Genomic DNA, 12,500 nt, shown 5'->3' with positions numbered 1-12,500 from the left:
AGGTGTCGAGACTGGACTGGGGACTGGGGGAGGGTGTTCCGGTCTTTTTTGGTTGTTAACAGCCAAAAGCTCTAACCGATTGCGCCACAGAGACTGACAACCCGCAACCCACAGGTGTCGAGACTGGACGGGGGACTGGGGGAGGGTGTTCCGGTCTCTTTGGTTGTGGGGTATACGATTGTGCAACAGAGACTGAGTGAAGCCAAGCAGGGGCGTCGAGAGAGGACCGGGTGGCTAGATGGAGGTGCTCTGGTACTTCCTCTCCATACCGCCTTGATTGTTTAAAATATGTGACTTGTAGGTCACACATACTTGGCAGCAAGTATGCAGTTGCGGACGAACAACAGCACCCCAAAGAATATCAGCCTTGATAAAACAGTTGACTGCGTTCATCAAACGACCGTCCTGGATATACCATGGTTGGTTAAAACATGGTTGATTATAACATGGTATAACCAACATAACTGTCATAAGAGTTGCACTGCACGTTTGTGCAGCATTCTGAATTACCTGGCAATAACAGTGATATCGTCCCTGGGTGGGCTTGAACCACCAACCTTTCGGTTAACAGCCGAACGCGCTAACCAATTGCGCCACAGAGACTGACAACAGGCAGCCCACAGGTGTCGAGACTGGACGTGGGAGTGGAGGAGGGTGTTCCGGTCTTTTTGGTTGTTGGGTAAACGATTTTGCAACAGAGACTGAGTGAAGCCAAGCAGGGGCGTCGAGAGAGGACCGGGTGGCTGGATGGAGGTGCTCTGGTACTTCCTCTCCATACTGCCTTGATTGTTTAAAATATGTGACTTGTAGGTCACACATACTTGGCAGCAAGTATGCAGTTGCGGACGAACAACAGCACCCCAAAGATGGATATCACCCTTGATAAAACAGTTGACTGCGTTCATCAAACGACCGTCCTGGTTATAACATGGTTATACCATGGTTGGTTAAAACATGGTTGATTATAACATGGTATAACCAACATAACTGTCATAAGAGTTGCACTGCACGTTTGTGCAGCATTGTGCATTACCTGGCAAAAACACTGTGATATCGTCCCAGGGTGGGCTTGAACCACCAACCTTTCGGTTAACAGCCGAACGCACTAACCGATTGCGCCACAGAGACAGACAACACGCAACCCACAGGTGTCGACACTGGACGGGGGACTGGGGGAGGGTGTTCCGGTCTTTTTTGGTTGTTAACAGCCAAAAGCTCTAACCGATTGCGCCACAGAGACTGACAACCCGCAACCCACAGGTGTCGAGACTGGACGGGGGACTGGGGGATATACCATGGTTTGTTATAACATGGCTGATTATAACATGGTATAACCAACATAATTGTCATAACAGTTGCACTGCACTTTTGTGCAGCATTCTGAATTACCTGGCAATAACAGTGATATCGACCCTGGGTGGGCTTGAACCACCAACCTTTTGGTTAACAGCCGACAGCGCTAACCAATTGCGCCACAGAGACTGACAACACGCAACCCACAGGTGTCGAGACTGGACGGGGGACTGGGGGAGGGTGTTCCGGTCTCTTTGGTTGTGGGGTATACGATTGTGCAACAGAGACTGAGTGAAGCCAAGCAGGGGCGTCGAGAGAGGACCGGGTGGCTAGATGGAGGTGCTCTGGTACTTCCTCTCCATACCGCCTTCATTGTTTAAAATATGTGACTTGTAGGTCACACATACTTGGCAGCAAGTATGCAGTTGCGGACGAACAACAGCAACCCCAAAGATGCATATCACCCTTGATAAAACAGTTGACTGCGTTCATCAAACGACAGTCCTGGATATACCATGGTTTGTTGTAATATGGTTGATTATAACATGGTATAACCAACATAACTGTCACAACAGTTGCACTGCACTTTTGTGCAGCATTCTGAATTACCTGGCAATAACAGTGATATCGTCCCTGGGTGGGCTTGAACCACCAACCTTTCGGTTAACAGCCGAACGCGCTAACCAATTGCGCCACAGAGACTGACAACCCGCAAACCACAGGTGTCGAGACTGGACGTGGGAGTGGAGGAGGGTGTTCCGGTCTTTTTGGTTGTGGGGTAAACGATTTTGCAACAGAGACTGAGTGAAGCCAAGCAGGGGCGTCGAGAGAGGATCGGGTGGCTGGATGGAGGTGCTCTGGTACTTCCTCTCCATACTGTCTTGATTGTTTAAAATATGTGACTTGTAGGTCACACATACTTGGCAGCAAGTATGCAGTTGCGGACGAACAACAGCACCCCAAAGATGGATATCACCCTTGATAAAACAGTTGACTGCGTTCATCAAACGACCGTCCTGGTTATAACATGGTTATACCATGGTTGGTTAAAACATGGTTGATTATAACATGGTATAACCAACATAACTGTCATAAGAGTTGCACTGCACTTTTGTGCAGCATTGTGCATTACCTGGCAAACACAGTGATATCGTCCCTGGGTGGGCTTGAACCACCAACCTTTCGGTTAACAGCCGAACGCGCTAACCCATTGCGCCACAGAGACTGACAACGCGCAACCCACAGGTGTCGAGACTGGACGGGGGACTGGGGGAGGGTGTTCCGGTCTTTTTTGGTTGTTAACAGCCAAAAGCTCTAACCGATTGCGCCACAGAGACTGACAACCCGCAACCCACAGGTGTCGAGACTGGACGGGGGACTGGGGGAGGGTGTTCCGGTCTCTTTGGTTGTGGGGTATACGATTGTGCAACAGAGACTGAGTGAAGCCAAGCAGGGGCGTCGAGAGAGGACCGGGTGGCTAGATGGAGGTGCTCTGGTACTTCCTCTCCATACCGCCTTGATTGTTTAAAATATGTGACTTGTAGGTCACACATACTTGGCAGCAAGTATGCAGTTGCGGACGAACAACAGCACCCCAAAGAATATCAGCCTTGATAAAACAGTTGACTGCGTTCATCAAACGACCGTCCTGGATATACCATGGTTGGTTAAAACATGGTTGATTATAACATGGTATAACCAACATAAGAGTTGCACTGAACGTTTGTGCAGCATTCTGAATTACCTGGCAATAACAGTGATATCATCCCTGGGTGGGCTTGAACCACCAACCTTTCGGTTAACAGCCGAATGCGCTAACCCATTGGGCCACAGAGACTGACAACGCGCAACCCACAGGTGTCAAGACTGGATGGGGGACTGGGGGAGGGTGTTCCGGTCTTTTTTGGTTGTTAACATCCGAAAGCTCTAACCGATTGCGCCACAGAGACTGACAACCCGCAACCCACAGGTGTCGAGGCTGGACGGGGGACTGGGGGAGGGTGTTCCGGTCTTTTTTGGTTGTGGGGTATACGATTGTGCAACAGAGACTGAGTGAAGCCAAGCAGGGGCGTCGAGAGAGGACCGGGTGGCTAGATGGAGGTGCTCTGGTACTTCCTCTCCATACCTCCTTGATTGTTTAAAATATGTGACTTGTAGGTCACACATACTTGGCAGCAAGTATGCAGTTGCGAACGAACAACAGCAACCCCAAAGATGCATATCACCCTTGATAAAACAGTTGACTGCGTTCATCAAACGACCGTCCTGGATATACCATGGTTTGTTATAACATGGTTGATTATAACATGGTATAACCAACATAACTGTCATAAGAGTTGCACTGCACGTTTGTGGAGCATTCTGAATTACCTGGCAATAACAGTGATATCGTCCCTGGGTGGGCTTGAACCACCAAGCTTTCGGTTAACAGCCGAATGCGCTAACCAATTGCGCCACAGAGACTGACAACACACAGCCCACAGGTGTCGAGACTGGACGTGGGAGTGGAGGAGGGTGTTCCGGTCTTTTTGGTTGTTGGGTAAACGATTTTGCAACAGAGACTGGGTGAAGCCAAGCAGGGGCGTCGACAGAGGACCGGGTGGCTGGATGGAGGTGCTCTGGTACTTCCTCTCCATACTGCCTTGATTGTTTAAAATATGTGACTTGTAGGTCACACATAATTGGCAGCAAGTATGCAGTTGCGGACGAACAACAGCACCCCAAAGATGGATATCACCCTTGATAAAACAGTTGACTGCGTTCATCAAACGACCGTCCTGGTTATAACATGGTTGATTATAACATGGTATAACCAACATAACTGTCATAAGAGTTGCACTGCACGTTTGTGCAGCATTGTGTATTACCTGGCAAACACAGTGATATCGTCCCTGGGTGGGCTTGAACCACCAACCTTTCGGTTAACAGCCGAACGCACTAACCGATTGCGCCACAGAGACTGACAACACTCAACCCACAGGTGTCGAGACTGGACGGGGGACTGGGGGAGGGTGTTCCGGTCTTTTTTGGTTGTTAACAGCCAAAAGCTCTAACCGATTGCGCCACAGAGACTGACAACCCGCAACCCACAGGTGTCGAGACTGGACGGGGGACTGGGGGAGGGTGTTCCGGTCTTTTTTGGTTGTTAACAGCCAGCTTTGGTTGTGGGGTATACGATTGTGCAACAGAGACTGAGTGAAGCCAAGCAGGGGCGTCGAGAGAGGACCGGGTGGCTAGATGGAGGTGCTCTGGTACTTCCTCTCCATACCGCCTTGATTGTTTAAAATATGTGACTTGTAGGTCACACATACTTGGCAGCAAGTATGCAGTTGCGGACGAACAACAGCACCCCAAAGAATATCAGCCTTGATAAAACAGTTGACTGCGTTCATCAAACGACCGTCCTGGATATACCATGGTTGGTTAAAACATGGTTGATTATAACATGGTATAACCAACATAAGAGTTGCACTGCACGTTTGTGCAGCATTCTGAATTACCTGGCAATAACAGTGATATCGTCCCTGGGTGGGCTTGAACCACCAACCTTTCGGTTAACAGCCGAATGCGCTAACCCATTGCGCCACAGAGACTGACAACGCGCAACCCACAGGTGTCAAGACTGGACGGGGGACTGGGGGAGGGTGTTCCGGTCTTTTTTGGTTGTTAACATCCGAAAGCTCTAACCGATTGCGCCACAGAGACTGACAACCCGCAACCCACAGGTGTCGAGGCTGGACGGGGGACTGGGGGAGGGTGTTCCGGTCTTTTTTGGTTGTGGGGTATACGATTGTGCAACAGAGACTGAGTGAAGCCAAGCAGGGGCGTCGAGAGAGGACCGGGTGGCTAGATGGAGGTGCTCTGGTACTTCCTCTCCATACCGCCTTGATTGTTTAAAATATGTGACTTGTAGGTCACACATACTTGGCAGCAAGTATGCAGTTGCGGACGAACAACAGCACCCCAAAGAATATCAGCCTTGATAAAACAGTTGACTGCGTTCATCAAACGACCGTCCTGGATATACCATGGTTATACCATGGTTGGTTAAAACATGGTTGATTATAACATGGTATAACCAACATAACTGTCATAGGAGTTGCACTGCACTTTTGTGCAGCATTGTGCATTACCTGGCAAACACAGTGATATCGTCCCTGGGTGGGCTTGAACCACCAACCTTTCGGTTAACAGCCGAACGCGCTAACCCATTGCGCCACAGAGACTGACAACGTGCAACCCACAGGTGTCGAGACTGGACGGGGGACTGGGGGAGGGTGTTCCGGTCTTTTTGGTTGTTAACAGCCAAAAGCTCTAACCGATTGCGCCACAGAGACTGACAACCCGCAACCCACAGGTGTCGAGACTGGACGGGGGACTGGGGGAGGGTGTTCCGGTCTCTTTGGTTGTGGGGTATACGATTGTGCAACAGAGACTGAGTGAAGCCAAGCAGGGGCGTCGAGAGAGGACCGGGTGGCTAGATGGAGGTGCTCTGGTACTTCCTCTCCATACCGCCTTGATTGTTTAAAATATGTGACTTGTAGGTCACACATACTTGGCAGCAAGTATGCAGTTGCGGACGAACAACAGCACCCCAAAGAATATCAGCCTTGATAAAACAGTTGACTGCGTTCATCAAACGACCGTCCTGGATATACCATGGTTGGTTAAAACATGGTTGATTATAACATGGTATAACCAACATAAGAGTTGCACTGAACGTTTGTGCAGCATTCTGAATTACCTGGCAATAACAGTGATATCGTCCCTGGGTGGGCTTGAACCACATACCTTTCGGTTAACAGCAGAACGCGCTAACCCATTGCGCCACAGAGACTGACAACACGCAACCCACAGGTGTCGAGACTGGACGGGGGACTGGGGGAGGGTGTTCCGGTCTTTTTTGGTTGTTAACAGCCAAAAGCTCTAACCGATTGCGCCACAGAGACTGACAACCCGCAACCCACAGGTGTCGAGACTGGACGGGGGACTGGGGGATATACCATGGTTTGTTATAACATGGCTGATTATAACATGGTATAACCAACATAATTGTCATAAGAGTTGCACTGCACGTTTGTGCAGCATTGTGCATTACCTGGCAAGCACAGTGATATCGTCCCAGGGTGGGCTTTGTTAAGGTTCAAAATATTGGGGATGGAGACAAGAGAAAAAACCACAATAACAACACTGGTCCGGCCGGGTTGAGTCAAACGATGATTTAATGATCACACACGTGGGAGATGGACACTGATGCAGACAGCCTCAAAATCTCAAAATGGTGGAGCATTGCTCAAACTTTTATAACCTCTGGTGCCTCCACCTTATCATAAAAAGCCTAAACATTCACATGCTCTCTCTCACACAGCGCCTAAGCTACGACCTTGGCTCCCTGTTTATCTGCTCCTGCTGAAATGGGGCAGAAAACTCCAGCACACTCTGTTCTCTTCTACTCAGACAAATTAGACAATAACCTTCTGCGAACAGTATTTCTTATAACTCAGCAATATAATGCATCATAAAACAATATCATTCATTCACAACAAGTCAGCAATTTAATGTAATGCAAATCAGTTTAACTAATGCAATAGTTATCAGCTTCTTCTAATTCAGGAGAATAATGCAAACGAAAACTATATAATAATTCACAATCTTTAATTAGGGGTATAACATGGCATAAAATAATATCATAATTTTACAGCTTGAACCACCAACCTTTCTGTTAACAGCCGAACGCGCTAACCCATTGCGCCACAGAGACTGACAACGCGCAACCCACAGGTGTCGAGACTGGACGGGGGACTGGGGGAGGGTGTTCCGGTCTTTTTTGGTTGTTAACATCCGAAAGCTCTAACCGATTGCGCCACAGAGACTGACAACCCGCAACCCACAGGTGTCGAGGCTGGACGGGGGACTGGGGGAGGGTGTTCCGGTCTTTTTTGGTTGTGGGGTATACGATTGTGCAACAGAGACTGAGTGAAGCCAAGCAGGGGCGTCGAGAGAGGACCGGGTGGCTAGATGGAGGTGCTCTGGTACTTCCTCTCCATACCGCCTTGATTGTTTAAAATATGTGACTTGTAGGTCACACATACTTGGCAGCAAGTATGCAGTTGCGGACGAACAACAGCACCCCAAAGAATATCAGCCTTGATAAAACAGTTGACTGCGTTCATCAAACGACCGTCCTGGATATACCATGGTTATACCATGGTTGGTTAAAACATGGTTGATTATAACATGGTATAACCAACATAACTGTCATAGGAGTTGCACTGCACTTTTGTGCAGCATTGTGCATTACCTGGCAAACACAGTGATATCGTCCCTGGGTGGGCTTGAACCACCAACCTTTCGGTTAACAGCCGAACGCGCTAACCCATTGCGCCACAGAGACTGACAACGTGCAACCCACAGGTGTCGAGACTGGACGGGGGACTGGGGGAGGGTGTTCCGGTCTTTTTGGTTGTTAACAGCCAAAAGCTCTAACCGATTGCGCCACAGAGACTGACAACCCGCAACCCACAGGTGTCGAGACTGGACGGGGGACTGGGGGAGGGTGTTCCGGTCTCTTTGGTTGTGGGGTATACGATTGTGCAACAGAGACTGAGTGAAGCCAAGCAGGGGCGTCGAGAGAGGACCGGGTGGCTAGATGGAGGTGCTCTGGTACTTCCTCTCCATACCGCCTTGATTGTTTAAAATATGTGACTTGTAGGTCACACATACTTGGCAGCAAGTATGCAGTTGCGGACGAACAACAGCACCCCAAAGAATATCAGCCTTGATAAAACAGTTGACTGCGTTCATCAAACGACCGTCCTGGATATACCATGGTTGGTTAAAACATGGTTGATTATAACATGGTATAACCAACATAAGAGTTGCACTGAACGTTTGTGCAGCATTCTGAATTACCTGGCAATAACAGTGATATCGTCCCTGGGTGGGCTTGAACCACATACCTTTCGGTTAACAGCAGAACGCGCTAACCCATTGCGCCACAGAGACTGACAACACGCAACCCACAGGTGTCGAGACTGGACGGGGGACTGGGGGAGGGTGTTCCGGTCTTTTTTGGTTGTTAACAGCCAAAAGCTCTAACCGATTGCGCCACAGAGACTGACAACCCGCAACCCACAGGTGTCGAGACTGGACGGGGGACTGGGGGATATACCATGGTTTGTTATAACATGGCTGATTATAACATGGTATAACCAACATAATTGTCATAAGAGTTGCACTGCACGTTTGTGCAGCATTGTGCATTACCTGGCAAGCACAGTGATATCGTCCCAGGGTGGGCTTTGTTAAGGTTCAAAATATTGGGGATGGAGACAAGAGAAAAAACCACAATAACAACACTGGTCCGGCCGGGTTGAGTCAAACGATGATTTAATGATCACACACGTGGGAGATGGACACTGATGCAGACAGCCTCAAAATCTCAAAATGGTGGAGCATTGCTCAAACTTTTATAACCTCTGGTGCCTCCACCTTATCATAAAAAGCCTAAACATTCACATGCTCTCTCTCACACAGCGCCTAAGCTACGACCTTGGCTCCCTGTTTATCTGCTCCTGCTGAAATGGGGCAGAAAACTCCAGCACACTCTGTTCTCTTCTACTCAGACAAATTAGACAATAACCTTCTGCGAACAGTATTTCTTATAACTCAGCAATATAATGCATCATAAAACAATATCATTCATTCACAACAAGTCAGCAATTTAATGTAATGCAAATCAGTTTAACTAATGCAATAGTTATCAGCTTCTTCTAATTCAGGAGAATAATGCAAACGAAAACTATATAATAATTCACAATCTTTAATTAGGGGTATAACATGGCATAAAATAATATCATAATTTTACAGCTTGAACCACCAACCTTTCTGTTAACAGCCGAACGCGCTAACCCATTGCGCCACAGAGACTGACAACGCGCAACCCACAGGTGTCGAGACTGGACGGGGGACTGGGGGAGGGTGTTCCGGTCTTCTTTGGTTGTTAACAGCCAAAAGCTCTAACCGATTGCGCCACAGAGACTGACAACCCGCAACCCACAGGTGTCGAGACTGGACGGGGGACTGGGGGAGGGTGTTCCGGTCTCTTTGGTTGTGGGGTATACGATTGTGCAACAGAGACTGAGTGAAGCCAAGCAGGGGCGTCGAGAGAGGACCGGGTGGCTAGATGGAGGTGCTCTGGTACTTCCTCTCCATACCGCCTTGATTGTTTAAAATATGTGACTTGTAGGTCACACATACTTGGCAGCAAGTATGCAGTTGCGGACGAACAACAGGACCCCAAAGATGCATATCACCCTTGATAAAACAGTTGACTGCGTTCATCAAACGACCGTCCTGGATATACCATGGTTTGTTATAACATGGTTGATTATAACATGGTATAACCAACATAACTGTCATAAGAGTTGCACTGCACGTTTGTGCAGCATTCTGAATTACCTGGCAATAACAGTGATATCGTCCCTGGGTGGGCTTGAACCACCAACCTTTCGGTTAACAGCCAAATGCGCTAACCAATTGCGCCACAGAGACTGACAACACACAGCCCACAGGTGTCGAGACTGGACGTGGGAGTGGAGGAGGGTGTTCCGGTCTTTTTGGTTGTTGGGTAAACGATTTTGCAACAGAGACTGAGTGAAGCCAAGCAGGGGCGTCGAGAGAGGACCGGGTGGCTGGATGGAGGTGCTCTGGTACTTCCTCTCCATACCGCCTTGATTGTTTAAAATATGTGACTTGTAGGTCACACATACTTGGCAGCAAGTATGCAGTTGCGGACGAACAACAGCACCCCAAAGATGGATATCACCCTTGATAAAACAGTTGACTGCGTTCATCAAACGACCGTCCTGGTTATAACATGGTTATACCATGGTTGGTTAAAACATGGTTGATTATAACATGGTATAACCAACATAACTGTCATAAGAGTCGCACTGCACGTTTGTGCAGCATTGTGCATTACCTGGCAAACACAGTGAAATCTTCCCAGGGTGGGCTTGAACCACCAACCTTTCGGTTAACAGCCGAACGCGCTAACCGATTGCGCCACAGAGACTGACAACGCGCAACCCACAGGTGTCGAGACTGGACGGGGGACTGGGGGAGGGTGTTCCGGTCTTTTTTGGTTGTTAACAGCCAAAAGCTCTAACCGATTGCGCCACAGAGACTGACAACGCGCAACCCACAGGTGTCGAGACTGGACGGGGGACTGGGGGAGGGTGTTCCGGTCTCTTTGGTTGTGGGGTATACGATTGTGCAACAGAGACTGAGTGAAGCCAAGCAGGGGCGTCGAGAGAGGACCGGGTGGCTAGATGGAGGTGCTCTGGTACTTCCTCTCCATACCGCCTTGATTGTTTAAAATATGTGACTTGTAGGTCACACATACTTGGCAGCAAGTATGCAGTTGCGGACGAACAACAGCAACCCCAAAGATGCATATCACCCTTGATAAAACAGTTGACTGCGTTCATCAAACGACCGTCCTGGATATACCATGGTTTGTTATAACATGGTTGATTATAACATGGTATAACCAACATAACTGTCACAACAGTTGCACTGCACTTTTGTGCAGCATTCTGAATTACCTGGCAATAATAGTGATATCGTCCCTGGGTGGGCTTGAACCACCAACCTTTCGGTTAACAGCCGAACGCGCTAACCAATTGCGCCACAGAGACTGACAACGCGCAAACCACAGGTGTCGAGACTGGACGTGGGAGTGGAGGAGGGTGTTCCGGTCTTTTTGGTTGTGGGGTAAACGATTTTGCAACAGAGACTGAGTGAAGCCAAGCAGGGGCGTCGAGAGAGGATCGGGTGGCTGGATGGAGGTGCTCTGGTACTTCCTCTCCATACCGCCTTGATTGTTTAAAATATGTGACTTGTAGGTCACACATACTTGGCAGCAAGTATGCAGTTGCGGACGAACAACAGCACCCCAAAGAATATCAGCCTTGATAAAACAGTTGACTGCGTTCATCAAACGACCGTCCTGGATATACCATGGTTGGTTAAAACATGGTTGATTATAACATGGTATAACCAACATAACTGTCATAAGAGTTGCACTGCACGTTTGTGCAGCATTCTGAATTACCTGGCAATAACAGTGATATCGTCCCTGGGTGGGCTTGAACCACCAACCTTTCGGTTAACAGCCGAACGCGCTAACCAATTGCGCCACAGAGACTGACAACACGCAGCCCACAGGTGTCGAGACTGGACGTGGGAGTGGAGGAGGGTGTTCCGGTCTTTTTTGGTTGTTAACAGCCAAAAGCTCTAACCGATTGCGCCACAGAGACTGACAACCCGCAACCCACAGGTGTCGAGACTGGACGGGGGACTGGGGGAGGGTGTTCCGGTCTCTTTGGTTGTGGGGTATACGATTGTGCAACAGAGACTGAGTGAAGCCAAGCAGGGGCGTCGAGAGAGGACCGGGTGGCTAGATGGAGGTGCTCTGGTACTTCCTCTCCATACCGCCTTGATTGTTTAAAATATGTGACTTGTAGGTCACACATACTTGGCAGCAAGTATGCAGTTGCGGACGAACAACAGCACCCCAAAGAATATCAGCCTTGATAAAACAGTTGACTGCGTTCATCAAACGACCGTCCTGGATATACCATGGTTGGTTAAAACATGGTTGATTATAACATGGTATAACCAACAGAAGAGTTGCACTGCACGTTTGTGCAGGATTCTGAATTACCTGGCAATAACAGTGATATCGTCCCTGGGTGGGCTTGAACCACCAACCTTTCGGTTAACAGCCGAATGCGCTTACCCATTGCGCCACAGAGACTGACAACGCACAACCCACAGGTGTCGAGACTGGACGTGGGACTGGGGGAGGGTGTTCCGGTCTTTTTTGGTTGTTAACATCCGAAAGCTCTAACCGATTGCGCCACAGAAACTGACAACTCGCAACCCACAGGTGTCGAGGCTGGACGGGGGACTGGGGGAGGGTGTTCCGGTCTTTTTTGGTTGTGGGGTATACGATTGTGCAACAGAGACTGAGTGAAGCCAAGCAGGGGCGTCGAGAGAGGACCGGGTGGCTAGATGGAGGTGCTCTGGTACTTCCTCTCCATACCGCCTTGATTGTTTAAAATATGTGACTTGTAGGTCACACATACTTGGCAGCAAGTATGCAGTTGCGGACGAACAACAGCACCCCAAAGATGGATATC

The 12,500-nt window shown here is 48.9% G+C and overlaps 11 non-coding genes across 11 annotated transcripts; all 11 read right to left on the bottom strand.

Moving 5' to 3' along the window:
- Window positions 1-529: 529 nt before the first annotated feature.
- Window positions 530-603, bottom strand: trnan-guu (transfer RNA asparagine (anticodon GUU)). Its single transcript has one exon. It is a non-coding gene; the product is annotated as a tRNA-Asn (tRNA).
- Window positions 604-1,921: 1,318 nt separating this feature from the next.
- On the bottom strand, window positions 1,922-1,995 carry trnan-guu (transfer RNA asparagine (anticodon GUU)). The gene has a single exon. It is a non-coding gene; the product is annotated as a tRNA-Asn (tRNA).
- Window positions 1,996-2,444: 449 nt separating this feature from the next.
- trnan-guu (transfer RNA asparagine (anticodon GUU)) lies at window positions 2,445-2,518 on the bottom strand. The gene has a single exon. It is a non-coding gene; the product is annotated as a tRNA-Asn (tRNA).
- Window positions 2,519-4,179: 1,661 nt separating this feature from the next.
- Window positions 4,180-4,253, bottom strand: trnan-guu (transfer RNA asparagine (anticodon GUU)). Its single transcript has one exon. It is a non-coding gene; the product is annotated as a tRNA-Asn (tRNA).
- A 559-nt stretch (window positions 4,254-4,812) lies between these two features.
- On the bottom strand, window positions 4,813-4,886 carry trnan-guu (transfer RNA asparagine (anticodon GUU)). Its single transcript has one exon. It is a non-coding gene; the product is annotated as a tRNA-Asn (tRNA).
- Window positions 4,887-5,445: 559 nt separating this feature from the next.
- Window positions 5,446-5,519, bottom strand: trnan-guu (transfer RNA asparagine (anticodon GUU)). Its single transcript has one exon. It is a non-coding gene; the product is annotated as a tRNA-Asn (tRNA).
- A 2,094-nt stretch (window positions 5,520-7,613) lies between these two features.
- On the bottom strand, window positions 7,614-7,687 carry trnan-guu (transfer RNA asparagine (anticodon GUU)). The gene has a single exon. It is a non-coding gene; the product is annotated as a tRNA-Asn (tRNA).
- Window positions 7,688-9,772: 2,085 nt separating this feature from the next.
- trnan-guu (transfer RNA asparagine (anticodon GUU)) lies at window positions 9,773-9,846 on the bottom strand. The gene has a single exon. It is a non-coding gene; the product is annotated as a tRNA-Asn (tRNA).
- Window positions 9,847-10,920: 1,074 nt separating this feature from the next.
- Window positions 10,921-10,994, bottom strand: trnan-guu (transfer RNA asparagine (anticodon GUU)). The gene has a single exon. It is a non-coding gene; the product is annotated as a tRNA-Asn (tRNA).
- A 435-nt stretch (window positions 10,995-11,429) lies between these two features.
- trnan-guu (transfer RNA asparagine (anticodon GUU)) lies at window positions 11,430-11,503 on the bottom strand. Its single transcript has one exon. It is a non-coding gene; the product is annotated as a tRNA-Asn (tRNA).
- A 538-nt stretch (window positions 11,504-12,041) lies between these two features.
- On the bottom strand, window positions 12,042-12,115 carry trnan-guu (transfer RNA asparagine (anticodon GUU)). The gene has a single exon. It is a non-coding gene; the product is annotated as a tRNA-Asn (tRNA).
- Window positions 12,116-12,500: the final 385 nt, after the last annotated feature.

Source organism: Astatotilapia calliptera, chromosome 3, assembly GCF_964374335.1.
Source record: "Astatotilapia calliptera chromosome 3, fAstCal68.1, whole genome shotgun sequence".
NCBI lineage: Eukaryota > Metazoa > Chordata > Actinopteri > Cichliformes > Cichlidae > Astatotilapia > Astatotilapia calliptera.
This window is presented reverse-complemented; position numbering and strand designations above follow the sequence as displayed.